General features: G+C 33.8%; 1 long non-coding RNA gene across 2 annotated transcripts; it reads left to right on the forward strand.

Annotated features, from left to right (window-relative positions):
- The first annotated feature begins 1,258 nt into the window (after positions 1–1,258).
- Positions 1,259–3,375, forward strand: LOC125680896 (uncharacterized). 2 transcript variants are annotated; one of them, XR_007372089.2, is made up of 3 exons: positions 1,259–1,870; positions 2,824–2,928; positions 3,043–3,375. It is a non-coding gene; the product is annotated as an uncharacterized LOC125680896 (long non-coding RNA). The 2 variants fall into 2 exon arrangements; XR_007372090.2 differs by having other exon boundaries at positions 2,824–2,907.
- The last annotated feature ends 6,273 nt before the right edge of the window (positions 3,376–9,648 follow it).

The following is a 9,648-nucleotide window of genomic DNA, read 5'->3' on the forward strand; positions in this document are numbered from 1 at the left end:
TTTTATTGATTTAATCAATACAAAATTCACATGACCATTGGGTCCGATTGCTAGTTTATCATTAGTGAATAATTCCAAACATTTCCCGGAATTACAGGCGTAAGAGATACATAATACACCGGGAATTTGTTTGATGGTGCTAAGGATACCTAGGGCACAAGGTGCGAGTCCCTCTACCCTCATGTGCTGTGACGGAATTCCTTTGCCTCTGAGGAGTATCAAGGATTCAATGCACCTGAGTGATGGTATGATTTAGTTGAAGCAACTTTTTTAAAACAAATGTACGATTCATACATGATGCATACAAAAAAAATCAAGAACAACATTCTAACAGAAATGGCCCAAAAATAATACATCAATTTTCTAGAAAGCATCAGCTACACAAACAATATTTCAAATAAAATGTGACCGCACCCAGGAACGGGATGAGGACCCTGCTTTCATGTTCCCATTTTTTAACTCTTACAACTATTATATATACTATAAAGCTAATACTACATATACTATGCTAATATTTCATTCTATAAATTATTTGCAAAAATACACTGTTGCATGCAAGACCAAACAGATTGTTACCCAACGGTCAGACCCTATATCATGGTTGTTCCCAGTCTTTTTTTTTTACTTGTAAAAATTAACAAAATTTGTTTTCACAACCTACTACTTTATATGACTTTGGTTCAAATTTAAACAAAATCAAAGATAAAAGTGTTTCACAATGATTTAACATTTTAAAACAAGATTAAAACAGAGCACATCTGTATGACCAACATATTTTTATCTGCCTTGCTAGAATGTCCAAATAGCTAGTATTACGTTTTGTTCACATTCACACGGATGTCTCCTTCTGACTGAACCTTGATGTAAAATGTAGCACTGCTTCTTCTCTATCAGGATGGAAAAATTCACTGCACAGTAGAGGTGGTTGAGCTGGCAATGAGCATGGTAATGGTTATGATGACCCTTGAAAAACCAAATAAGTCTCCTTCATCAGAACTGATGGGCTGGAATAAATGGACACTATTTAAAATTTTATGTATGCTTTATATCCTTATAAATAAATTGCTCTTTACTATATGTATTGTATTTTGATAAATACATTTGTAATAAAAATTCTCATTAACTTTGTTATTGCTGTTTTAAGGGCAGATGATACAAACAAATGTTTTCTTTCGAAGATACTTTATATGATGTCATTCTTTTATAAAAGTGGATAATTCATTGAATTCTTTTCCCCTTTGACTTGGAGAATGAAATATTTTCCATATTTCAAAAAAAAGTACAAAACAATAGTTATCATGGTAAATTAGTTTATTCTTCATCTGTTTACCTTTTTTATACCTCAAAAAATGGTTGTCAGGGAGAACAGAGTGTACTGATATTAGATTTACAACATAACATGTAAAATATTAAGGTAGAGACCGATAGCAACCACGTGATCAGTAAAAATCGTGTATTTTCACGTGAAATTATTTTTCGGAATTCCGTACATCGCCATAGAGTAGTTGAAAAACAAAAAGGGGTTCCGAAAGTACAAGGTGTTGCTGTGACTGAATCGATGATTGAGAGGGTCGTCTCGACGGAAGATATAGAAATTTGGCCATAGTTTAGATTAGGAATACGTCAATGTAATAATAGTGGACTAAATGTTTCGTCCGTGCAGAATGGCACTTTTTACCTCACGAAATTCACCACCATGCATAGCTGCGCTACGTAAACAAAGTTGTTAATGTAGCGTGATCGTGATGTCCGAGTGCTGCGAGTTTCAATACTGTTTATGTAGTCATTGAGAGTTTAAACAAAGTTTCTTCTGAGAAGAGGAATTCGATGGATGCATTCAACGTGGACAACGAAATCATAATTTCGTTTGGTAAGTGAAAAAAATGGCAAATTGAATTTGTATTCAACCCACTTTTCCTCTGCTATTTCACAACGCGATTTTATAATAACATCTATAAACGCACAATTTGGAGCTGTTTCATTTTTTGTGCATTTATGTATTCCATATGTGCCCAAAATATAACTCCTACATGTGCATGTAATTGTAAATGGATGTCATGTATATGCCAGATTTGAAGAAAAAAACAGGGCTCTCACAAGTTTGAGGGGGGGGGGGGGTTGCACTAAAATTCTATTTGGTATAAATGATAGTACTTATAGTATCTTGAAATTTCATTGACCTAAGAGATATTTCAAATCTGGGTTTCATGTTTCATGCAAGCATGTAGGTCAACAAAACTTTATTTAGAATATTTGTAAAATCACAAGCCCCCCCCTCATAGGCAAATAAATGTATTGTATGAAAATAAGATATGTATGTCCTTCTCTTGACCCACACTCCGTAAAAGAGACAGGTCTGATAAATCTAGAGTTGACTTGTTTTGATATTATTAGAATGAACTGGCAGTTTATGAAAACATATCTGTCATCTCATATTGTAATATGATAATTATGATGTTTATTCACCTCATTAAGGACCCGGGGGTGGGAGGGTATGTACAGTTTAAATAGAAGGTAACTATAACAATATGAAATAAATAACAATCATGCAGATGTACTACTACTGCAAGAGTTCACATTGCTGCACTGCACACATTTAACATACATGTAGTGTTACATATGTAATACCGATTTCAGACAAGATTTTAAAAATTAACATAATAAAATACATGTTATGTGTGTAATTTTCAATATATCAACATTTTAAAGTTCACTAAACATGCATTGAGACACACAATTTTAAAATTGACATTGTCTGACACAGTATAATTAATGATTAATACTGACTGTGCAAATATTAATTATGATGATTTTTTTTCTAAGCATCATCCTAAGGACCAGTGCAAGTTGAAATGGGCTTCCAGCCAACAACTTCAACAGCAATTTGCCATGAAAATCAGCAAGAAAGTTACAATATTTTCTATCTTAGTAAGATAGAATTTTTCATTTTAACACCAGACATTTATAAAGACAATTCTTAGTATATTAGATATTCATATTTTTTTCAATATTTGAATATACAGAATATATTTTTTACAACAGGTACTTCATTTACATTGATGATGTCATATCCCCTGGACCCCACAACTTTACAGGTTACAGAGAAAATTCAAGAACTTCTGCAAAATGTGGGACTTGGATAGAATCAATAATGTATTTGTGAGCCCAGAGCAATGGATATATTGTGCAACATACTAAAGTGTGAATTTAATGGAAAACAAGTACATGTACTCATGTATTACATGTCTTTTTTAAAGACAATAATATATGTATAAATATAGAGGAAGTGTCATTGTTGATTATTCTAAGTTTCTGATATATCAAAATCAGTAAACATTTCTAAATGAAAATAAAATACCAATTTTATAACTTTAATCAATGTGTTTGAATTTCTCATTTTCTAACCCACCCCACCCCACCCCCGTTACACACACTCAGTGATACTGTGAATGCAATATGCATGCATTCTAAGTTATCCAAGCGAGTTTTTGTTTCAGTGTGAGACTACAAGTAGGACTCATAAACTTATGAAGAGACATATATATTTGTGAGAGCAAGATAGCTGATATGAGCCTTGAGATCAATGGGTCGAGCCGCGGTGGTGGTCTAGAGGTTAGAGCGTTCGCCCCCTATGCGGAAGGCCAGGGTTCGAATCCCGGCCGCGACAGACCTGAGTTGTTGAAACAGGTAGTGACAGTTCCATTGCCAAACGCTCAGCATCAGGTGTGAATGTCACTGGTCCTCGGAGATGACCTTCAAAACGGATGCCCAGTGTCACAGTACATGTGGCACGCTAAAGAACCCTCACTGCTCAATGGCCGTAAGCGCCGAGCAAAGGCCTAAATTTAAAGCCGTTCACCGGTCTTGGTAACGTCTCCATATGAGTAAAAAATTCTCGAGAGAGACGTTAAACAAGATACAATCAATCAATCCATGGGTCGATTGGGTGGAAATCTTTCCATTGATATTAAATATAAAGTTGTTATTTAAACATATTTGGTGCACTATGTAACAGGGTTTCTGTCGAATTAAACAACAAAGTCCTGTATGGGTTCTTAGATGTCGATCACCTCCATTTTATTGCCAGAATCTAAGCTTTAGATATTTATATATGTGTATGACACTCTGAAACATATCAAACAAATAATTATATTTACAATCATATACATCAAAGTATTACTTATTTACACAAATTACTTCTTTGAAATATATGTTACCATGATATTATAAAAGCTTAAAAACACTGATACTATATATTTATGATTTTCTATAATGACTATACAGACATTATTCATTATAATCATAGAATATATCATGAACACCATCATACCATTCTATGGGAATAAGTGATGTGGCAATAATCCCTCATTTACCAAAAATGTCCATGGAGATTGACTGTAAATTATGAAGTTTACATAAATAAACTTGCATCATAAAAATATCAAGCATGTATTTAAAAATATACCAAATCTGTGAAACACATAAATTTAACTTATTTCAAGCTAACTGATTTATGCCTCACAAAATATCTTTCTCACTGTGCAAGTGCTATGGAATTAAATCAGAGTACCAAATTATTACGTTTACTGCAAATTAGAAATAATATTAAAGTTATAAAATAAGCTTACCTTGTTAAAGAAATGATCAGTCAACAGTCAAATATCTGTCATATATTTTTACCAACTTCTCTATAAACCAACTAGACAAAGAATGACTGAACACCACCAACAACTTTTGGAGGGAAAAAGAACTGACCAATAAAACACCAGCTAACAACACTAAAACCAATAGGAACTTCGAACACTTTCAAACCTATTTACAAAAGTTTGATTATAATGACCTAAGGCAAAATTCAATAAATCAGAACAGGTACTGCCTGTTCTACTTGGATGAGCATAAAACACATCTCAATGTAGTGGTTATTCAGATAATGTTTAATTTGAAATCTATATACAAATTTGTGTAGATTTATTAATTTAAATCAATTAATAAACACTATTACACTATGCTGTATAATCATATCAATTTCTTATAATAGGTAATCGTGTCTGGTTATTATAAAAAAATGTATGAAAAATAACTAAATATTAATGCAATCATTGTGAGTGCAAAAAGGTCAATCGCAAGAGCACATACATAAATGCATTGGCGGATATAAGGGGTGGGGTGGGGTGGGGGGGAGCCCCCCTAAAATTTTCAAGTTTAAAGTAAATCGTGGTCTCTTGTTTAGAGAAATATATACGATAAAAGAAGCCATAATTTCCTCCACTCTCAGAGAAATAAATGTCTGAAAAAATCTTTTGATTTATTGAATTACTTTTAGTGGGAGAACTGCTACTTTTTCCAAAAACCCTTAAAATTTGCGTTATTTTATTAATTTCACCTTATTAAAAATGACAGAAAATAATAAAAATGACTACATAGGAGACATATTTTAAGCCCTAAAAAATCTGTAAAATCTAGGAGTTTCTGGGGAATCGCTCCCCCCCCCCCCCGCCTCATACAGTTGCGCCCCCCCTCCCAACTTCAATTCCTGATCCGCCCCTGAAATAGCTTATAGAAACCTTCTTATTGTCATGTTCAATTTTCAAAGAGGTAATTTGGGAATGCTTAAACATTCTAAGTTATAAAAAGGTCAGTAGTTTATCTCTGCTGGTTGAATCCTTCTTCTCAATGCACCGAGTGCAATTCATGACGTCTATGTTCCTGCTCATTCTTTCTCCTCCATACCATGCAGTATATTAAAGGGGTTGGGATGTAATGGAGACATTTGTTTTAACAAATATAAATTGTATTTCAATTTTTTGTGGAGATTTTTATTTGGGAAAACTCTTGATATTAATCATCAAATATGATGACGTATGATAAATCTATATTCTTGAGTGTAAGTACACAAAGGTCAACAACGAGAACTACAACAAAATATAAGCTAAAATTTGAAATACATACTTTCTCTATTATATTTATTAATTTAAAAAAGGTATTACAAAGACTCTTCGAATTTCAGCAACCTGTTTTTGATGGATTGTTTACAACATCTTTTAATAACCCTTTTTCTTACGAAAATGTGTAGTTTGTTAAAAGGGGGTGGGGTTAGGAATTTTTTGCTAGTTCCATATTGAACCCCATTATGGTGTATAATTTTTTTCATATATTTTACTTACTAATAGACTGACCACTTAATGAAATAAAGTAAGAAATTTGATGGGTAATTTTTTTGCAGCTTAAGCAAAGGTATGATCCTGTGTGCAAATATTGTGCACTGTTTTAAGGTAATTGGCCAATGTAGCTCTGTTGAAGTAATGTTGTTGCATGTTAATAATGATTGCTGAACTTGAAATTGATGTGTAATATACAATTATGTGAAAGGTTGTTTGGAACCATATTTGACAAGTTATGATCCTTTTTACAATAAAAATGTTATAGCTCTATTTGTATATTGCTCTCTACTTATTTTTCTTCACTTTTTACGCTTTACAAGGACTAAAGAAGGTGTTGTTAAAATCGCCATATTTCTCAAAAACAAGGTCGATTACCTACATTGATTTTTTATTATGTTTTATATCGAAGCTTCATCATAAACATATATCAAAATAAAAAAAATTCAATGGTTAATTTTTTTAGCATCAACCTATCAATCTCTACCTTAATGCATTACAAATTTTACACTTGGAAAATATCAATTGCTGCTTCAATAAAATTACATATATGGACATTGCACCCTCAGTAAAGGTTTACAAATTAAAATAAACTTTATAATATGTTGACTTAATGTTTAAAGTGTAATATAAACTTAAAAATCATATACCATACGGAGTGAATTTTCTGAGTAGAAGCAAAATTGTAAATATCACATTGGCTGATTTTCTCAAGACAAAGAAGAGTTATCTCCCATGATATAAGAGTAAAATTTTACAACTTCTGAAAATAATTTACAATGGCATTTATGATTTTACTGGGTTTTTTTTTTGGGGGGGGGGGGTTGTCACTCTTGGTTTTCCTTTGCTATTCATCTCTGAAAAAAATAAAGAAATGCCTAATACAGGATCTCTTTGATGTGCCATTTTACATTAATTTCTGCATTATGTCACGTTTCCCAGTAGAAACAGGAGAAAGATAACTGCATGCTTCCTGCTGACATCTTATATATAGCAATGATCCAAGTCCATACTGTTTTTCGTCCTCACAATGTCTTATGCGTTGTTAAATCTAGTGGTCTACCACACGCAGCACAACCTTTTTCCAAATTGTCCACTAGAATTCCAAGTTCCACAACTCGTCTCCAACAAATCATCTTCTCATGCTCTTCTTCCGATTCCTCACTCTCTGATGCATCAGATGGATACGTTTCTTCATTTTCCTAGGCATTCTTGTGAATTATCCCCAGACGAAAATTTTTTTCTTGATTCATCCAACTTCTCCTCGATCACCACGTTGTTATTGGCATCAACATTCACTATCTTACGTCCAAGGGATAATGCATAACCTTTCTTAGCATTCTGTAACCTTTGATGACGTTTTTTACAAATAATTTTTCCTGATTTTTTCCTGAATGATTCTGGCATCACAATTGTTTACATTGTTTACTGACCCCCTTTCCTGCTCTTAAAACACAGAAGAGTTCCAAAAAACTATAAATGAGAAAACCAAAACCAACCAAAGTATTTTTTTACCATGGGAACTCTTCGGTGCTAAAGGTAGAAAAATTTGTTTATATCATCTGGCCTTAAACTTGATTGAAAGAAAAGTGACAAATGCAAAAATAGTAAAAATGCCTTGCCAATTAATTTTGATATGAATTATGATAGTGGACTATCTTTAGAAGTACATTCTTACTAATTGTTGGATCAACAGGCTGCATACGAACACTTGAATTTCGGGAAGCTGATTTTAAATTGTTGGTCCCCCTCCTTCGTTATGTCATGCAGCCTTGAGGAATTCTCATTAAAATGTAGAGCAGCAATCATCAACCTTTCCCAATAAAAAAAAAAGAAGGATAAAATAATTGTTACGATAGTGCTTTATAATGTATTTACTGTAATTCTTTTATTATTTTGAAATAAAATGTCCCCATGTAAATATTGAAATAATTTGCAGTGGGGGGGATCCTGATCATTCAGAGGGGGGGGGGGGTATCCCGAAGGTCGGAACCCTCCCCTTTCATCAGAAAATGTTGCTAAAAAACACCCACACATATAGATGGTGGAGCACTCCTTTAACAACTAAAATTTAATAATGGTATACCCCCCCCCCTTTCCAAAATTCCTGGATCTGCCCATGATTTGTGTAAATTAAATTAGTGAAGAGGGGTTTCCATCACATGCCATTTTTGGAAATAATTTAATTTAATTTTCATTAACGTATAAATCCAAAGGATGTACATGTAGGAGTTATAACAGGGGTTACAGGCCTCCCACTCTACACCCCTCAGCCTTCACTTGATTGATCAGAATTGGTATCTTTGCAATATTAACATTTAATCGTGTTGGAAAAATAATATTGCCCACTAAAAGAGTAATAGAAGTCTATGTATATTTAAATTATGCAAAGTTATTGATAACATTACTAAGATAGGTCAGTGGATCTATATGACAGAATATGTTTAAACGTCAATCTAATCCAGGGTCCTGATCAGATGGGGGCATGTTAGAAACTCGTTATATGGTACGTGTATTGTAGCTTATAAAGTGAAAAAAGTTAATAAACGTCACAGACTACAATAAAAATTATCAACTTTCTTACCGATGGAATCTTCATAATAAAGTTACACACGATCTACCCTACTTTTTCTCCAGCTTGACAGCAGCCTGGCGCTTGGGTTTAGACTCGGGCGAAGAGAGGAGGGCAAGGTTGAGGTCGTCCACTTTCCTCTTAGGATAAAGCGATAGAATCGCACCAGGGCAGAGGCGTTTTTTCGCAGGAATTACAAATTCTCTCATCAGTGAAAACTGAGCCTGGAAACATCCGTCCGTGAAATGCGCACTACAAACAACACTATACTGGGACGATCCTGTCCAGTCTGCACGGGTCAGTCTCACAAATCGAGTCTATGCTGCTCTCTGTCGCTCGTCCTTCGGGAAAACATGGGTGGAAACGGTGTCCGAGGGCCTGTTGTTGCTTCCTACAACTACACACATGCGTCCCTTACTCTTACTTGCCATTTCTCTTCGAATATTTTCTTCTTTTATACTCTCGTCTTGTTGTGAAGAAACCGCCAATGATGAGTTGTGACGTCAGATCCGGTATTACATATTCAGTCTCGATTTCGGTATCGTAAAGGTGTGAATTTACGAAGAAGGTTGTTTTTGCCCATCATATCGTTTATTGATTAAAAAATAACTGAAATAATTTTACTATCGGTATTTATTTTTAAAAATACATAAGATAAACCAAAATGTATATTTGACTTCCGGGACACTTTAAATATTTTATTGAAAGTAGATATTAACGGTCAACTAACAACTCAACTTTATGACAAACGGGATTATTTCAGCTCCATCGTCAACTTCCCATATTTATGTAACAATATTACATTATCACATGCATATGGTGTTCATATCTCTCAACTGATTCGATACGCAGGAGCTTGTTCAGCATATGGTCAGTTTTTAAATCAAGGCAAGCTACTGGCATACAAATTGATGGTAC

The sequence above is a fragment of the Ostrea edulis genome, chromosome 2 (assembly GCF_947568905.1).
Source record: "Ostrea edulis chromosome 2, xbOstEdul1.1, whole genome shotgun sequence".
Classification (NCBI taxonomy): domain Eukaryota; kingdom Metazoa; phylum Mollusca; class Bivalvia; order Ostreida; family Ostreidae; genus Ostrea; species Ostrea edulis.